The 19,738-nt window shown below is 46.9% G+C and overlaps 1 protein-coding gene across 1 annotated transcript in view; it reads right to left on the bottom strand.

Annotated features, from left to right (window-relative positions):
- LOC110312353 (cytochrome P450 4F22) overlaps positions 1–2,471 on the bottom strand; it is a 41,681-nt gene extending 39,210 nt beyond the window's left edge. Inside the window, exon 1 of the mRNA XM_021185868.1 lies at positions 2,398–2,471. The gene's annotated coding sequence lies outside the window, so the exon portion shown is untranslated. The remainder of the gene's footprint in view (positions 1–2,397) is intronic.
- Positions 2,472–19,738: the final 17,267 nt, after the last annotated feature.

Below are 19,738 nucleotides of genomic sequence, written 5' to 3'. Positions count from 1 at the left end.
CTGCTTAGAACTGCCTTATCTGGCATCAGTGGTACCAACGACCAACCTTGCAGCCCAGCCCAGCCCACACCCAGGGAGCCTAGTTTGACAGGTTAGGCTGGTAAATTGCCAGTCAGGGACTTGTTATACAAGATGTGTGGGCTCACAAAAAAGAACCCAGGATATGGATCCTGGCCAGTGCCAGGCACTGCATACTGCCTTTTCTTGAGGGTCAAGTATTGGCCAGGGCTTGACATAGGAACATCCCAAAGTTGACACATCACCCCACAAAACAGCTACCCTTTCCCAGCCAATGGTCAAGGCAATCTGTTTCCTGTCCCAGCCTACCCTTTACTCTCAATATAAAATATCTACCTGCCCCTAGAGAGTCCTCCACATCAAAGGGCCAGACTCCAGGTCTGGATTGAAAACAGCCCAAATTTCTGGAAATCTGAGGAAAAGCTCAGTCAGGGTCAGTTGTAACAACTGAGGATAGAGCCAAGTTGTAAAATCAAGTAGAGAAAAGCCCCATAAAAGCGTGAAACAGGGCTGGAGAGATGGCTCAGCGGCTAAGAGCACTGACTGCTCTTCCAAAGGTCCTGAGTTCAAATCCCAGCAACCACATGGTGGCTTACATCCATCTGTAATGAGATCTGATGGCCTCTTCTGGTGTGTGTCTGAAGCTACAGTGTACTTACATATAATAATAAATAAATCTTTAAAAACTGGGAAAAATCAAAACAGTTCTGTCTTTAAAAAAAAAAGTTTGAAACATGTATATTCTTTGTCCCATCCCAAAATAAGCACTGCCTTTAAAAGAAGTTTGAAGGCAGTGGCAACCTGGGATGTAATGACCTCTGCATACCATTGCAAACACGGCACACTTGGACCCAAGCCACAGAAGGGATTCCACAGTGCCCCCTCCCTGGTAACCGTGCCACTTGAGGCAAGTGTCCACACCTCTCTGAGCCCCAGTTGCTTCAGACAGGAATCATATTTCTCCACCTCACAGAGATATGATGACATATAGAATATATACGAGCCATCAAGATGGCTCAGTGGGTGAAAGTACCTGCTGCCAAGCTGGACAACCTGGGTTCAGTCCCCGACACCCACGTGCTTGAAGGAGAGAACAGACTGCTGAAAGCTGTTCTGTAGCTTTCACTCTTGTGCTGACATACACAAACACAGACACAGACACACACAAATTAAAAGCAAAAGTAAACAAAGAAAGTGTTTACTCACTCTCAGGTAGGGCCACTTGATGCTGTCAACATGTCCATCCTTGCTACCTAGACATCTGGGACTTACAGAACAAAGTCCAAGGCTAGCCAAATAGGAGAGATGAGGTCTCATTCTCTGAATATCTCCCAGGTCATCCAAGCCCCTCTGTGGTTACTAACCCTGGTCACCGCCAAGACATGAGCCCATAGCTAATGTTACCTTTCGGAAACCCAAGCTGGGCTCTACAGAGATGTCGAGGCCATCAGAAAGTGGCCCAGGATTTTGAGGTCAGCCAGGGTTTATTTGTTCCAATCCCAGCTTGCCCTCTGAATGTCTGTGCTCCCCTGCTCCAGCCCTCATCTCCCCCCACAATCAAATCAGTGTCTGGGCAGGGATCTCAGGGGGGTTCATCTTCAAGATACGTAGATGTTGGAGGTATATTGACCAATAAAGGGACTCTTGCCTATGTGGGAGCCAAAGGCAGCCTCTTCCTCCTTATCTCGCACTTCAAGCCAGAGATTTCCCCAAGTAGTGAGCCACAACCCTTTTCAGGGACCAAGGTGGCCAGCCCATCAATAGTTCTAAACCAGTCTGGGCCAGGCCCCTGAAACACCGGACAGCACTTACAGGACAAGTCTTTGACTAACTTTCGGGGCTCATAGACAAAGGTAGAGAGGCTGGGCCACTGTTTTATTTGCAAAGAAGGGAACTTGGAGATGCTGACACTTCTGTGGATGAGCACAGCATTCCTGACGGAGGCTGGACCACAACCAAAAAACCCATCGGCAAGATGGACAGCTTAAATATGCTGGAAAAAAAAAAAAAAAAAAAAAACTTGTGTCCCAGAAATACACGCCCAGCCCAGGCTTTCTCTTCAAGACAATAAATACGTCAACGACTCAGGCAAACCCTATAAGGAGGTGTCCTAGAACAGAAATCTCTGGCCAAAAAGTGCCCCCTCTCTTTCCACAACCGGCGGCACTCAAAAAGAAGCGACTTCCAGGACACCAGAGCGCGCTCAGGAAATAAAAATGAGCATAACCCCAGCAACCTTTAGGGATATACCAACATCTTGCTCCTGGTCATTTAACCTCATCACTGGTTATGGGATCCTGAAATTAGCTGTGCCCACTGATGTTCGCCCCGCCCCGCCCCGCCCCGCTAAGGCCACAATCACTGGACCCACACACTCACCCGGGTCTCAGCCTGCCGCTCTCGATCCAGATCCGCTTCTTTGACAGTGAGGTCTGACAGCCCCAACCCTTTAAACCTGCAGGGCTGAGCCCCAGCCCTTTACAAGCTTCGGGCTGAGCGCTGAGCCCCGCCTCACAACTCGGGGCCACGCCCATACTGGCAACGCCCCTGCCCGGTTGCTTGCAAGTCTGGCCCCCAAGATGCAAACCTGAGACAAGGAGGCTGAGACAACAGACAGAGATGGAGCCGTGAAAATGCAGACAAGTAAGAGCCTGAACCTTCAGACTCCCTGGTCTTGACTCCTATCAGAGCCTCATTTCCACTCTGGGTCACTCATCTCCTATATCAGAACAGGTTCCCAAGCTTGCGCAGGACTTCCTGCACCATCACCTCCGAGGTTCTCACTGTTCCACGGGAGTATTCTTTGGGGCCTCTCAAGAGTTCTCAGACTCCATCAGCCACAGGGCGGAGGGCTACTTGTTTTGCCTGGAGCCTGCCCTACCTGCCCTCCTGGGTCGGATTCTGCAGCTGTTCCTCCAGTCCAAACAATCCCCTCAATCCACTGTCCCAGGACTTGGAAGCAGGAAAATCACAAATTTCAGCCCAGCCTGGACAACTTAAGGAAACCCTATAGAGATAGATAGATAGATTGGTAGATAGATAGATAGATAGATAGATAGATAGATAGATAGATAGACAGACAGATAGAGGAGAGATAGAGTAATGAAGAAAAGGGTCTCTGGAGAAATGGGTCAGAGATTTAAAACACTTGTTCACAGCTGCTTGTATGTAATTCCAGTCCCAGGAGATTGAAGGAGCCAGAGGCTCTGCATCCATGTGTATACACCTTCACACAGGTGGATACACTACACATAATCAAAAATGATAAAAAGAAAAACAAATCTTTAAATAAGAATAATAAAATTTTTCTAAGGAAAAAAAAAGAGGCCAACAGAGTTCAAGGCAAAGGCAATCACCACGAGCATGACTCCCTGAGTTCATCCCTAGGACTTGTGATGGAAGGAGAGAACCAACTCCCACAAGTTGTCCCTGACCTCTACAGGCCCACCACAGGCCACTGTGACCCACACACTACCGTAGTGAATACAGAAATGACAGCTCACAACCATCTCCAACGCCAGTTCTAAGGGACCCAACACCATCTTCTGACCTGGAGGGCACCAGGCATGCACATGATGCTCATACAAACATACAGACAAAACACTCATGTACACAAAATAATGTAAATAATATAGCTTAAATATATACAGTTTAAATGAACAGATGCAAAAATACAAGATGAGGGGAGGGTCTCCAGAAGTATTAGACTATTCAGGTCCTACCTCAACCGAACCCACCCACTCATAGGCACTTGACCTTGCAGCAGGATATTGTCCTTGGCCAGCCCATCTGCTTCAGAAGTATCCAGTCAGACCCACCCTTGAATGTGAGACAGACCATATGGCAGGGCTGAGCAGGCTGGTGGGTGGCAGGCAACTGACTTGGGTCGGTGGGCAGAGAAAGAAGAGAACCAATTTAAGAAGGTCCACTTGGCCTCCACTTCAAAAGATTTCTTTCTGTCTTCAGTGACTCTGCCCTGGAAGGGTGGGGATTTGAAGTGAAGAACAAGAGACAGAAATAATTGAAGCTTTCCTGCATGGAAGCCACAGAAGGGAGGGCAGACTAGGTGGCCTGAAGCATGTGACATTCGAGCTAGGCCTGTGGGGAGAGGTTGAATTTCAACAGGCTTGCCAGAGGGGGTGGAGCTCAGACACAGAGAAACCAGAAGGTAGAGCCTGGCAGGTAGCTTTTCCAGGACTTGGGTGTGAGAGATGAGAAGGCTGGCAGGGTCCTGTAGCTGACAGGAAGGGCTATGAGGGTCAGTTGCAGAGGGAAGGAGTTGATCTGGTTGGCAATGAGGAACCACGGAGAGTATCTGAGCAGAGGAAGAACCCCATACTGGTTGCTAACTTTAAAGCACATTAGAACTTTCTTATCGTTTTAGCTGTGTGGCCTGAATTTGCTGTTGATGTTAGCAAAGATACTAGAAGGTTCACAAATTCCCAAAGGCAGAGAGCCTGGGAAGGATGTTTCTAATGGCTGAAGATGGAAGATGGTAAAGGGGGACTGGTGGGGTAGAAGGGGTTTGCTGAGGCTAGGCCCAAGACGCTTAGCCATTATCAGTCACAGGCTGGATATGAATCTGGAAGCGACAGAGAGATGAACACCAGCAAAGAGAGAAAAACCAAAGAGTCTGGGGTGGAGAGGCACTGACAGACAGTAGGTGTCCTGGCTGTGTGATCTTGGGAAACTCACAAACTGCTCTGAGCCACTCATCCTCCTACAGATAAAATGGGCAGTGAGATGAGGAGTTGTTTGCAGGGTGTTTAGCCCTAAGTCTGGTTTAGTGCAAATATTGGCTCTTTGAGTTTGGGGATTGATTTGTTAGTAAGCAGTTGCCAGGGCAGACATAGACAAGTATCTCCTTTGGGTCATCACATCGGGGTAAAATTGACATGTCCCAGGCACGTCATCAGTGGAGACCAGAGACCAGCTCGATGTCCTGTCACACACAGTACACCCCAGCAACAGAGAATTGATGGGTCACAAGGGTCGGCAGTGCTGAAGAACACTCTCTGAGGGTCACCTTCAGTCCACAAGGGCCGTGGGAAGTTCACGTGGGTAGCAGCGTGCGTGTGAGAGTGTGAGTCACCTGCACTGGAAGGAAAATCATGGTGGTGGGTGGGTGGGTCATTCACCGAAGGAGGAGGACAGAGCTGTGGGTGGTAGCACGTTCACAATGAGGACAGGCAGAGGCTGTCCTCCAGCTGACTGGAGGTGGAGATAAGGAAGGATAATGACCAGTGACATCACATGAATGGTCTCATCATAGGACCCTGGGAACGTGCAGAGCTACGTGGTTACCAGGCAACTAAAGGATCCCTGGGCTGAGCCCCTCACTTTCCTCCTTCCCTCAAAAGCCTGCTGTGCCTCCTGATTGCTTAAACCAAATGGGAGAGTCACAATGTCCACATGGAGGGGTTCACAATGGCCACCTCCTGGCTCACAGCATGGGAGTGGGCAAAAGAGATGAGACAAGATGGAGAGGATGGCAAAGAGACCAAACCTGGATGAGACAGCCATGACTAGATTCGGGAGATGGTTCAGGACAGCTGTGTGATCCACAGAGGCAGAACACAGGGTCTGTCTGTCAGTGCTCCAGAAAATAGCACTCCCCCAACACACGCATATGTAAGAAGCCCCTATTAAATCATAGAAAGACAAGAAAGTGGGAGGGAGGAGCGTTGGGGAGAGGGAGATGAGAGTGAGATGGAGGGAGGAGTTTGCTCAAAATGTAGTAGTATGCATCTATGACATTCAAAGCATTAGTTTAAAAATAAATTTTGACATGGGGGGTCTACTAGATCTTGACACAGGATGACCTCAGACTCCCAGAGACTCATCTGCCTCTGCCTCCCATGAAACTAAAGACATGTGTTACAAAACCTAGCATCCATCATTAATTTTTTAAAAGGTCTTTCCGGGATCTAGAGCAATGACTTAGCATGAAGAGTGCTTACTGTTCTGAAGGAGGACCCAGGTTCCATTCACTGCCCTCATGCTAAACAACCCACAACCACCTGTAACTCCAGCTCCCTCTTCTGGCCTGCATGGGCACAGCACTCATGTGCACACATATACTCCACCACAAATAAACATAAGTAAAGACTTTTTTTTTAACTTAAAAAAAAAAGTGAAGCCAGGCGTGGTTGCACATGCCTTTAATCCCAGCACTCGGGAGGCAGAGGCAGGCAGATTTCTGAGTTCGAGGCCAGCCTGGGCTACAGAGTGAGTTCCAGGACAGCCAGGGCTACACAGAGAAACCCTGTCTCGAAAAACCAAAAATAAAAAAAAAAAAAGTGAGAGGTAGAGGTAGAGGCAAGCTGACATCTGTAAATTCAAAGTCAGTCTGGTCTAGATAGTGAATTCTAGACCAGTCAGGCTATATAAAGAGACTGTCAAGGAAAAAGAAAAACTTAAAAGTATTTTTTAGATCAGAAAGATGGCTCAGTGGGTAAAGGTGGCTGCAAATTTGATCCCTAGACCCACATTTCGATGGCTGTTTTATGTTAACTTGACAAAAGCTTGATATCAGGATATAGGCAAGCCTATAGGTTGTTTTCGAAAACAGTGATACATGGAGGATGGCCCAGCTGATGGTGGGTGGTACCACCCCTGGGCTGGAGGTCCCATGTTCTGAAGAAAGAAAACAGACTGAACAAGTCAGTAAGCTGCACCCCTCTATGACCTCTGCATCAGCTCCTGCCTCCAGGCTCCTGACCTGTTCCAGTTCCTGTCCCGACTTCCTTCAATGGTGAGCAGTCATATCAATGTAAGCCGAGTGAGCCCTTTCCTCCCCAACCCGCTTTGGGTCGCACTGTTTCATCACAGCGATAGCAACCCTAACTAGGACACACATGATGGAAGGACCAGAACCAATTCCTGACCTCCGTGCTGCAGAGGATACGACTCTTCTGATAAATGAATAAATGTAATTAAAATAAAATAAAAAGCTATTTCCCAGGGCCCCCAGAGCTGACATCAGATGAGACTGAGAGCAAGGGTTTGCTCTCCTCTGACACTCTGGCTAGGAATGTAAAGGTGGAGCTTCAGGGGCTCCAGAAGTCCATCACAGAGGGATTATCACATCATTCAGAGAGTCCACCCCTAAGTACAGAGCCCAAGGAACTGAAAATACATACACATGTCCACTTCTGTGCTTACTGTAGTACTCACAATGAATGCTAAAAACAATGGAAGCAATTAATCTGCTCATAAAAGGAGAAGGGAAAGTGGTTCATCTATGTGATGGAATAGCAGTCAGTCATAAAAATTAATGACATGTCTTTCTGCTTTGGGGACAGTGCCTCATGTAGTCCAGGATGGCCTCAAACTTACTATGTCTCTGAGGATGGCCTTGAACCCTGTCTCTGCCCCCAAGTGCTGGGATTGCAGGCTTGTGTTACTACATCTAGCTTCAAGCCCTTTCTTTCTCTTTTTTCCCCCTTATTCTTACATGTGTTTATTTGTGTGTGGATGCATGTATGTGGGGAGGGTGCAAGTGTTCATGGAGGTCAGAGAGCCACCTATGGGATTTGGCTCGCTCCTTCTGCTGCATGTGTGCCCAGGGGCCAAACTCCAGTCACCAGATTGGTTGTCAAGTGCCCTTACCTGCTAAACTATCGTCCAGCCTTTATTTCTTTATGTGTATGAATGTTATGCCTACTTGTCTGTCTGTACATACATGTGTCTGCCTGGTGCCCAAGGAATTCAGAAAAGGGGTATCAGATACCCCCGGAACTGGAGTCACGACCAGCATGTGGGTGCTGGGGACTGAGCCAGGCTCTCTGCAAGAGCAACAAATGCCCATAATCACTTCAGCCCCCATCCTCTTCCTTTTCTTTCTTTTTTTGAAGACAGTGTCTCACTTTATAGCCCATACTGTCCCTGAGCTGATCCTCCTGCCCAAGCCTCCTCAGTTCAGGCATAAGAGGTATGCAACATGCCTGACTCAATTTATGTTTTTGATATTATTGTCTATTTGTATATACATGGATGTTTGTCTGCATGTGTGTCTGTGTACTATACACATGCAGTGCCTGAGAAGGCCAGAAGAGGGCATCAGATCCCCTGGGCCTGGAGTTACAGATGGTTGTGAGCCACCATGTGGGTCCTGGGAACTGAGCCCCAATCTTCTGCAAGAACAACCAGTGCTCCTAACTGCTGAGCCAACTCTCCAGCCTTTGAGTTACTTCTATTTTAAAAGATTATGAACTAGTGGAGTGGCTCTGTGGTCAATCACTTCCATAGAATGCATAAAGCTCTGGGTTCCACAATAGGTTCAGAAAAATGTTGAAACAGAGGGAAGGTGGCTTGATAGAATCACCCTGGAGGAAAGAAACAGCTATCAGTCCTATTATCAAGACTATTACCAGTCCTAGGATCTGGTTCAAACTTCAGTGGTTCCCAGAAGCTGAACCAAACAGGGCTATGTGCACAAGACTATGTGGTCTGAACTATACCTTCCCTCCAGGGACACAGACCTAGATGTGAACCCTGCACAGAAAGAAATGGAGTGTTTGCAGCCTCACTCTCTTCCCTCTTCCTGGTGTCACCAGTAGCTCCCCATATGTTGAGCCAAGTGGAAAGTCACAAGGCAAAGCTCCCCCATCAAGTCATCAATATGGACATGCCCCACACATCAGCTAAAGGGGCACAGACCTAACTAAAGTGCTCTTGGCAACATTCGCTTACCAACTCCCTAGGTCAGGCTGTGACTGTCACCCTATGGGCAGGGCTTTTCCCCAACCACATCTGCTGTGAAACATACTTTCATTCAACAGACGCTGACTATCTTGTATGCTTGAATTTTTAAAATGGGCAACTCTACACACAACATACTAGGGGGTAAAATCCAACAAGGCAAGGTGATGGAAGAGGCCTCTCTACCAGATGATACAGCTTTCGAGAAGGCCCCAAGGCTGCCCTCTGCCTGGAAGAACAGCCAGGAAGTGGGTGCCGATGGAGCTGAGCTAAAGATGGAAAATGGGGGAGGAGAGCAGGGCAGAACATTGTAAAGTTCACCAGGTTCAGCCCTGTGGGCTCTTACAGAGAGGACCCAGTTTATTGACTCCGAGTGTGCATGTCTGTGAATTTCAGTGTCAGCATTCTCTTTTCACCATGTGGGTTCTGGGGATGAGTCAGGTCATCATCCTTGGTGACAAACACCTTTACCTGATACTGTCCTGGCTGGTTTTATGTCAACTTGATGCAAGCTAGAGTTATCTGAAAGGAGGGAACCTTCTCATCTGAGAAGATTCCTTCATAATTTTCTTTTTTTTCTTAAGATTTATTTATTATATGTAAGTACACTGTAGCTGTCTTCAGACACTCCAGAAGAGGGCGTCAGATCTCATTTCATTACGGATGGTTGTGAGCCACCATGTGGTTGGTGGGATTTGAACTCAGGACCTTCGGAAGAGCAGTCGGTGCTCTTAACCACTGAGCCATCTCTCCAGCCCCCATAATTTTCTTAATTAGTGGTTGATGGGAGAGATCTCAGTCCTTTATGGGCCAAAGCTCAGTGCCATCCCTGGGATGGTGGTCCTGGTTCTATAAAAAAGCACGCTGAAGCCGGGCAGTGGTGGCGCACGCCTTTAATCCCAGCACTTGGGAGGCAGAGGCAGGCGGATTTCTGAGGTCGAGGCCAGCCTGGTCTACAGAGTGAGTTCNAGGACAGCCAGNGCTACNCAGAGAAACCCTGTCTCAAAAAAACAAAAAGAGAGGGAGAGGGAGGGGGAGGGGGAGGGGAGGGGGAGAAGGGGAGGGGGAGGGGGGGAGCATTCTAGGACAACTAGGGCTACACATGGAAACCCTGTCTCAAAAAAACAAAACCAAAACAAACAAAAAAGAATGTTGAGATGTTGAGTACAACAGAGACTAAGGAGACCTGGCTAGGGGACTTTCAGAGGGAAACCAAGACTTTATGGGGCCTTTTGTGTGAAGAAGCTGTGGTGGCTGGTCAGACAGAGCTGGAAAATCAGCTGTGATTAACAAGAGACCAGAACCACTGAAGTAAAACGTTTGCTTTGCTGAGACAACGGATGTTGGTCATCTGGGGCTGAAGAATCAGCTGTGGTTAAGAAGAGAACAGCATCACTGAGCTGAAGTCTGGCCAAGTGTTTCCTCAGAGTCAGCACACAAGCTGGGTTCCAGAGGCAGCCAAGATTGTCTGTAACGCTGGCAGCCGAACTTGGTAGGTTAAGAGTCACCCATGTGGTACTGGTTTTGAAGGCATGAAGGGTTCATGGAGAACAGCTAAGGTTTGGCACATTGTGACAGAGCTGGAGGCCAGGAGAGCCCAGAGGAAGCTACTGGTGAGCGTGCAGCCCAGTTGCAGTAAGAGACCCCAGCAGTTTTGGAGACGCCAGTACCATGGGATCACCACCAAGAACAGCAGCCGGAGGGAAGTGGAACCAGCTGGAGCCAGAAGACAAGCTGTACATGCTGCAGAGGGCCAGGGAGCTAACCCAAGCCCTTAGGAGGAGTCCAGAGCAGAAGCATTGCAGATGGTTGGACACTGAGTTGTGTTCACTGTTGGAGTTCAGTTTTCCTTTGTTCAGATTGTGACTGAGCCCTGGTTCTTCCCTCTTGAAGTAAGAAAATATTTAGCTTAATTTTGATTTTTACAAGAGCCCACAATTGAGAGACTTTGAACTTTTAAAACACATTTTGAATTTTTAAAGAGACTGGATATTTTAAAGAAGCTGAACTTTTAATGTGTTTGAGTTTGTGAAGACTGTGGGACTTTTAAAGTTATATGTTTTATAATATGATATTAACATAGCATCTTGGGGTTAAATGACAAAAGAAAGGCTTTAAAAGTGATATGTTTGTATATCAAGTTGACAAGGGGTCAGTTATACCTGGCTAGCTTTATGCCAACTTGACACAGGCTAGAGTTATCTGAAAGGGAGCCTCAGTGGAGAAAATACCTTCAAACCAGGTGGTGGAGTCTCACACCTTTATTCCCAGCACTCGGGAGGCAGAGACAGGAGGATCTCTGTGAGTTTGAGGACAACCTAGTCTATAGAGTGAGTTTCAAACTGAGTTATAGGCAAGCCTGTAGAGCATTTTCTTAATTAGTGATTAATGCAGGAGGGGTGAGCCCACTGTGGGTGGTGCCATCCCTAGGCAGTGGTCCTGGTTCTATAAGAAAGCATTATGGGCAAGCCATGAAGAGCAAGCCAGTCAACAGCACTCCGCCATGGCCTCTGCATCAGTACTGCCTCCAGTATCCTGACCTGATTTGAGTTCCTGCTCTCACTGCTTTTCATAATGAACTGTTCTGTGGAACTGAGAGTGAAATAAACCTTTCCTCCCCATGTTACTTTTGGTCATAGGGTTTCATCACAGCAATAATAACCCTAACAAAGACACCTACTCAGACACCTGACCTGACCAGAACTGAGATCATTACTCTGGGGAAAGTGGGACCAACACAAGGTTCTCAGCAGAAGAGGTGCAAAGCAAAGGTTGTAACAGGCGCCTTTTGGCTGCAACATTAGGAATAGGTTGAAGATGGAACAGTGCTTCCCGGGCGCTTCCCTGGTCTGGCTAGTTGCTGGGAAAAGAGAGTGGAAGTTTGGTTTTGGAGATTTTTTTTTTTATTGGTTTTGTTTATTTGTTTGTCTTTAAAGACAGTGTTTCCCAGGTGTAGCCCTGGCTGTTCTGGAACTCACTCTGTAGACCAGAGATCTGTGTGCTTCTGCCTCTCTGGTGCTGGGATTTTTTTTTTAAGGCATGCACCACCCCAGCCCTGCTCTCTTGGTTTTGCTTTTTACTTCCAGTGCTGGAGTTAGAACCCAGGGTCTTGAACATGCCAGGCAATCGTTCTGCCACTGAGCCATGCACGTCCCTGCTCAGGGATGTTCATAGAGGTGAAGCAAGTGGAACTTGCTGACACATTGAATGCAGGGATCAGAAGACAACTCATAGTGACAAAGAAAAATGTTTTGGTCTGAGGAATATATAAACTGAAGTTTTCGAGAAGGGACTAGGAGAGAACCGGTTAAGAAAGAGGAACAGAGAGAAAGACCAGTGGGAGGAGAGGGCAGGAGTATTTCCAGATGAGAAGGTGCGCAGCAGCAGTACAAACCCAGATGAGAGCTGAGCATGGTGGCACTTGGTGAGCTGAGGCAAATGAATCAGAGTTCCTGGCCAGCCTGGACTACACAGTGAGACCTGGAAGGGACATAGAAAGGTTCCTGGAGGAAGTGCTACTGGGGGTGCGGTTTGATGGCTTAGTAAGAGTCTGTGTTGGAGGAAAGAGCGGGTAGGTGCAGAAGGAAGCCTTGGGATGGTGGTCCTTGTCCTCAGAAATTACCGAAAGAAGCCTGAGGATGATGGATGGCTGAAGAGGGACAGCGCACCCACCGCCCATCTGAGGCATCTCACTGGGCTGAGCTGGAAGAACTCTTCGTCCTTATAAATTCATGTAGGAGGAAGAAAATTTGTATTTATAACAAACAAAAGGGAGAGAGCTGTGGGTGTGGCTCAGATAGTAAAACATCTATGTGCCTGACATGAGTTCAATCCCCAGCGCAGAAAATAACAATAACAACGACAGAGGGTCAGTCAGTTGAAGGATGATAGATTGCAGTTCCCAGCACCCACATCACATGGTTCACCATCATCTGTAACCCCAGCTCCAGGGGATCCCATGACTTCTACTAGTCTCCAAAAGCTCCAGTACACACATGGCACACACACACACACACACACACAATCTCTTTTAAAAATAAAAAGCAAAACTCAAAATTGTCCTTGACTTGGGTTACAAGAGACTTTATCTATAAATTCCTCTTTAAAATGTCAGATAAAGATTTATGAAAATAGGATGAGGTCCCTAGGAAGACCTAGATATCTAATGTAGAATATAGTCAACGTATCCAGTCCAAGCCAGCTTGAGAACAGCATCCTCAAGGAGACAGGGCAAGCAGGGTCTGGAGGAAAAGTCAGAGGAGGCAATGAAAGACACATTGTCCACATTCTTGCATGATGCCACTGTGTGCCAGGCAAAAACAGAGGGAACCAGTTAGCAGGTATGGTGGTTTGAATATGCTTGACCTAGGGAGTAGCACTACTGGGGGGTGCGGCCTTGTTGGAGAAAGAGTATCACTGTGGGGGTGGGCTTTGAGAGACCCTCCTCCTAGCTGCCTGAAAGCCATTCTTCTCCTGTCTGCCTTTGGATCAAGATATAGAACTTTTGGCTCCTCCAGCCCCAAGTCTGCTTGGACACTGCCATGCTCCCACCTTGATGATAATGGATTGAACCTCTGAACCCATAAGTCTGCCCCAATTAAATGTTGTCCTCTGTAAGAGCTGCCTTGGTCATGGTGTCTGTTCACAGCAATAGAAATCCTAAGACAGCAAGGAAGGGCACTTGCAGCCAAGCCTGAAGACCTGAGCTTCCCTGTCCCCATTAGCTCGTTCCTCAGAATGTTGCACACAGTAGCTACACAGCCCAGCAGAGACTCTCTTCCATGGAGGACTAGAAGGATTGAAAACAAAGGTCAGCCTGGTGGTGCACACCTGTACACACTGGGAATGAGGAGTTCAGTGATCAAGAATTCAAGGACACCCTCAGCTACATAGAGAGTTCAAGGCCAAGGTCAGCCTGGGCTACAAGAATCTCAAAAAAAGGTTCATTGGATTAAAAAACACTTGCAGTATGCACCTGACAACTTGAGTTCAATACCTGGATCCCCCAGTGGAAAGCGAACCAACTTTCCAACTCCCAACTCTGACCTCCACACATGCACCAAAAAGTATGCATGAGCACACACAAATATACACAGTACTAGTCGTAACAATAATAGTTAGTGTCTGGAGACAAAACTGGGCCAGGCAGCATACGCCTGTAATCCCAGTACTCAAGAAGAATGAAGCAGAAGGGCCAGTGTTTGAAGCCATGCTAGGCTACCTGGCAAGTTCAAAGCCAGTACATGAAACTTGACTCAATAAACATTAGAAAAAGATGTGGGGGAAAAGAAAACAAGCAACAAAACAAAACAGAGCCAGACCCGGGGTGGCACACACTTTTACTTGGTTACACAAGCACCCTGGAGAGTGAGGTAGGAGGGCTGAGACTTTAAAGCCAGCCTGGGCTACCTATTAAGTTTTTTATTTAAAAATACAAAACAAAACAAAAAAGAACCAACAAGATGTTCCAGTGGGTAAAAGCGCCTCTGTGAAGCCTGACTATCCGAGCGGAACCCGTGTGATGGAAAGAGAAAACCAACTCCCAAAAGTAGTTGTCTCCTGACATCCAGACACAGTTGCACACCACACACCCACATACACTTTCCCCTGGGTGTTCTGAGAACTTGTGCACATTGCAATGTTTGTCAAAACACAGCTCAAATGGGCACAAACAGAAAGAACTCAAGTGAACACCCAGTGATGAATAAAGAAACCGTCGTCTAGCTATCCAGTGTGGCATTGCTCCAACTGTATAAGGGAGCGATGCACCAACACACACCATAGCGTGACTGAACCATGAAAGCAGAGTGATGCTGAAAGAAACCAGACCCAGAAAGCTGGACAGTATACAGTGCCATTCATATAAAATGGCAGCACCAGGAGCAGGCGCAGATTGCAGAGCTGAGGCTGTCTGGAACTGGAGAGACGGGGACAGGGAGCAATGTGCATAGGCTTTTCATTGGGATGGAGAAACTGCTTTGGCTCTGGATGGAGGTGGTGCTTGCCCAACTCTCTTGGTGTGCTAAATGTCACTGATGGCTCAGTGAACACTTCCAAACTGTTCACTTTATGATGCTTAATTTCACTGAGCACGGCGGCACACACTTGCCATCCTAGCACTTGGGTATGGCAGAAGGACCCTTCACAAGTTCAAATCCAGCCCGAGCTCCCTGAAGCTCTGTCTCAAGAAAACAAAATAAAGGCAGCAAAATAGCTCAGTGGGTGAAAGTCCATGGCCACCAAGTCTGGCACCTTGACTCTGATCCCTGAGACACATGGCAGAAGGAGGGGACTGACTCCTGGAAGCTATTCTCTGACCACCACATCCATACACACTCAAGAAAATATCATTTCTGTTGTATTTATTTAGTTCGTGTGAGAATGCAGAGGACAACTTTGGTGAGTCCATTTTCTCCTTCCAGCGTGTGGATCCAGGGTGTGGAGGGTGAATTCAGGTTGTGAGGTTTGGCAGCAGAGCCTTTCCCGCATCTTGATCCCATCCCATCCATGGCCATCATGCCAGACAAAACATGAGGGTTTTTTTTTATGTCTTTAAATAAAATAAACTGAATACGATGGTGTATGCCTATACATCAAAGCACTTGGGAGGCAGAAGCAAGATCAGTCTCAGGGCATATGAAATTAAAGGTCAGCCTGGATTATATGAGATCCTGTCTCAAAAATAAGTAAGTAGCTAACATTTTTGCCCTATGAATTTTTATCAGTAAGTACTTTTACATGTAAGTAGTGGGAAATGAGTTGATAGATTTACACCCCAACAATTTCTTTGCCACAGCCAAGGGATAAGAACACTATTGTACCCATTGTAGAGATAGAGAAAATGAGGCACACAAAAAGAAAGGACTCTACCTAGGCATCTAGGAAGCCTTATTGAAACTGGGGTCTCCTTGAACCTTATACACATTTCTTCAGGCCAAGGAACCACACAGGTGACATACTCCCACAGTGAAGTCACCACCCCCACACAATGACTCAGAAGAGGACAGAGAGCAGAATTCCAGAGGTTGGCCATCTTGACCTAGAACTTTTTCTTTGCCCAGAGGAGCCTAGCTGGGAGGCCCACAGCTAAGAGGCGGGCCCTTTGTTCTGGACATAAACCCATGTCACCCCTGTCCAGAGTACTTGCTCATGGTCTGGAATGGATGAAGCCAGAAAAATATGGTCCCAAGTTATCAAAGTCAATGATAAGCATTTCTTGGCATCTCGGGGAACAAAGGAACTGGGGAAGCCAGAGAAGAAAGGATGGCTTTCTGGAAAGGAGGCTATTGCCAAAGACCTTTGAAGAATATATAGGAGCCTACAGGGTCAAGTTAAAAAGCTTGTAAGTATGTTTTGAATCTTTCTTAGCATATATCTTTATTCAACATATTGGAAACATTATGGGATGTGTTATGTCATTCACTGAAGTCAGTCAGATTCTATCCCTCTTTTTCTCCTCCTCCTTCTCTTCTTCTTCTTCTCCTTCTCCTTCTTCTTCTTCCTCTTCTTCTTCCTCCTTCCCAAATAGTTCTTCCACTTTCATGTTGTATAATATCACACATGCATACACACATGCACACACATGCACACATGCTTACACATAAGCACAGATGCACAAATACACACATTTTCATTGTCTATTCATCTACTGACAGATACCTAGGTAAACTCCATTTCCTAGCTATTGTGTGAATATAGCTGCTGCAGTGAGCATGGATGGGCACGTGTCTCTGATGTACGCTGACTTAGGGTCCCTCTGATACATGTCCAGGAGTCAAATCCTATGGAGATTCCATGTTTCATTTTTTTGAGAAAGTTTTCAAATTTCCATAGTGGCTGCACCAATTTAAACTCCCAGCCCAACAGTGTTTAAGGGTCCTCTTTCCCGACATGCTTTCTAGCTTTTGCTGTCATTTATTTTCCTCTAAAAACTAGTTAACTCATTAATTTAGTGGGTATGTGTATGCGCATGAGAACTGCCTTGGTGCTTATCTGCAGGTAAAAGGAAAGCATGTGGGAGTCAGGTCTTCCCTTCCACCATGCGAGCTCTGGGGACTGAATTCAGGCTGCTGGGCTTGGCAGCAGGCATACTTACCCACTGAGCAATCATGTCTGCCTGTTTTTTTGATGACTGCTACTTTGAGTGGGGTATAGTGGGGGTACTTTACACACTCATTTTTACTAGTTGGCATGTAAAGTTATAAAAGCCATGAGAAAAGGAAATTGGTGTTATATAGTACAATTTATTCACTTACCCACCTATAAGAATATAAATAGTCTATTGTAACCCTAAACTATCAACAAAGGTGATGTGTAGTGTTTGAATATGTTTGGCCCAGGGAGTGGCACTATTTGGAGGTGTAGCCCTGTTGGAGTAGGTGTGTCACTGTAGGCATGGGCTTTAAGACCCTCTTCCTAGATGTCTGGAAGCCAGTCTTTCCCTGTTTGCCTTTGGATCAAGATGTAGAACTCTCAGTTCCTCCTGCACCATGCCTGCCTGGACGTTGCCATGCTCCTGCCTTGATGAAAATGGACTGAACCTCTGAACCTTGTACGCCAGCCCCAATGAAATGTCATCCTTCTAAGAATTACCTTGGTCAACAAATGAACTGCCTCTTCCTTCAAGCATCCAGCCTGAGCGAGTGTGTAATCCTGGTCACGAGCCGATGATAAAACAGTACTCCATGAGCCCACCCTAAGACTGGAGGCGAGACCAGACCAGAGTGTTGATGCCGGGCGGGCCTTGCTCGCATGTGGTAGACGCAAGGTGCCCTGGAACCCAGTCTTTAGAACCAACCCTAGTCGGTAGAAAGACAGAAGTAAACCAGGTCGGTGTCAGAGCTCGGAGGTGCTCTGACCTTTGCTCATCTTCTCTAATGAGTGCGTAAATAAAAGTTGCTGAGCCTTTCCCTTCAACACCTAAACAAGCCCATCTTGGAGAACTTAAAAAAAAAAAAAAAAGAATTACCTTGGTCATGGTGTCTGTTCACAGCAGTAAAACCCAAACTAAGACATGATGTTTCTACATTAAATGACCAAAACAAATAAATAAATATATATATAAGCCAGGCCAGTATGATGACTTAGCAGGTAAAACTACTTGTTGCCCAAGCCTGAGTTGATGCATGGCAATGCACAGAGTTATCCTCTAGTCTTCAGATGCACGCCATAGCATGTGCTAATAAAACAAATCCTGAGACAAGGTCCCACTATGTAGCCCTGGCTGGTTTCAAACTTGCTGTGTAGACTACGCTGCCCAGCAACTCACAGATCCTCCCACCTCTGCCTTCCAAGTACTGAGATTGAAGACCTGCACCACCATGCCCAACCTAAATCAATAATTTCATGTCTGGAATCCTTGGACTCTGGGAGCAGAAGCAAGAGAATCATTCACAAATTCTTGGGCAACCTAAGGTTACAAAATGAATGGAGGCCAGCCAGAATTACATAGTAACAAATAAAACCCAAAACAAAATGTGTGCCAATGATTCGTGTGCAAGATACATATTTTTCTTTTTAATGTATTCTTTTATATTATGTGCATTGAATGTCAAGGGCCAGCCAGGGCTATGCAGTGAGTTCCAGGCCACTTCTGCTACTGTGAGGCTCTGTCTCAAGAAACAGGATGCAGGACCTCTGAGTAAGATGGCAGACAAGAAGCCTTGCCACTTAAACTCTGAAGGAGAAAACAGCAAAGGGAGTGGCTCAAAAGCTTCAACTTGGCAAGAGACAAGATTAAGTTCATCCCCACCTTGGCCAGAGTAGATTCTTTCTGCCGTGGGCAGCAGTTAGAAGGCAGAGAATAAGGTCTCTGTGAATGTTCAACCCTAAATGGGGCATCTACACTAGCTCCTCCCTCCGAGGCCTAGGGAACATCCTGGAAGAGGAGACAAGAAAAATGTAAGAGCTGGAAGCTGGGGAGGGGGGCTATCCGCTGGATGTGACGAGTCTCAGCAACTGTGGCTTCTTGCACAAGGTCAAGCCAGTTAGAACTTCCAGCATGAAAGGAGGAGGGGCTGCTGACAGTGGATGGCTCTGAGGAAGAGAAAGTAGGGTTTTTTTCAAGAATGTGGCCCCTTGAAGATGGCCCTGATCCAGAGTAGTTCCAATTGGAGTTAGTGGGTTGTTTTTAAACAACGAGAAAATGAAGTTGGGAAAAAGAGAGGAAGGATCTGAGATAAATTGGTATGATCCAAAGAAGGAAATTCTCAAAGAGCAGGTAAAGGGAAGGGAAGCCTAGCATCATGGTGGAGCCTGCCTGTGATGGGGGTGTGGGAGGAGGCAGTTGGGAGGACAGAGAGATGGCACTGTGACAAAGAGCAACGTCTGCTCTTCCAAAGGACCTGGATTTGATTTTGAGTACCCACGTGGCCACTCACAACTGTCTGTAACTCAGGAAATTAGACACCCTCTCTGGACTCTGTGGGCTATGCATGAACATGGTACACAGGCATACATGCAGGTGAGACATCTAAGACATAACAATAAATAATAATCTTTTTATTTTAAAAGTGGGGTCGTGGTGGTGCACACCTTTAGTCCCAGCACTCGGGAGGCAAATACAGATGGATATCTCTGTGTGTTCAAGGCCAGCCTGGTCTACAGTACTAGTTCCAGGACAGCCAAGGCCACAAAGAGAAACCCTGTCTGGGGATGGGGAGAGGAACGGGTGGTGGAAAATGGATTAGTGGTTAAGGGCACACACCTTTAATCCCAGCACTCAAGAGGCAGAGGCAGGTAGATCTCTGTGAATTCAAAGCCAGCCTGATCTACAGAACAAGTTCCAAGGCAGCCAAGGCTACACAGAAAACCCCTATTTTGAAAAACAAACAGCAACAAAACAAAACAAAAAAACTCTCTCTTGGACAGTATCTTATCCAGACCAGGATGGCAATAAATTCAATGTGTAACTGAGTCTGGCCTGAACTTCTGATCCTCCTGTCTCCAACTCTCCAGTGTCGATGTGCCTGTCTCCTGTGTCCCTCTTTTGAGGGAGTGACACCAAGTTAGCCTGTGG

Source organism: Mus caroli, chromosome 17 (assembly GCF_900094665.2).
Source record: "Mus caroli chromosome 17, CAROLI_EIJ_v1.1, whole genome shotgun sequence".
NCBI classification, from domain to species: domain Eukaryota; kingdom Metazoa; phylum Chordata; class Mammalia; order Rodentia; family Muridae; genus Mus; species Mus caroli.
Note: the sequence above shows the minus strand (reverse complement) of the source record. Positions and strands in the feature narration are given on the sequence as shown.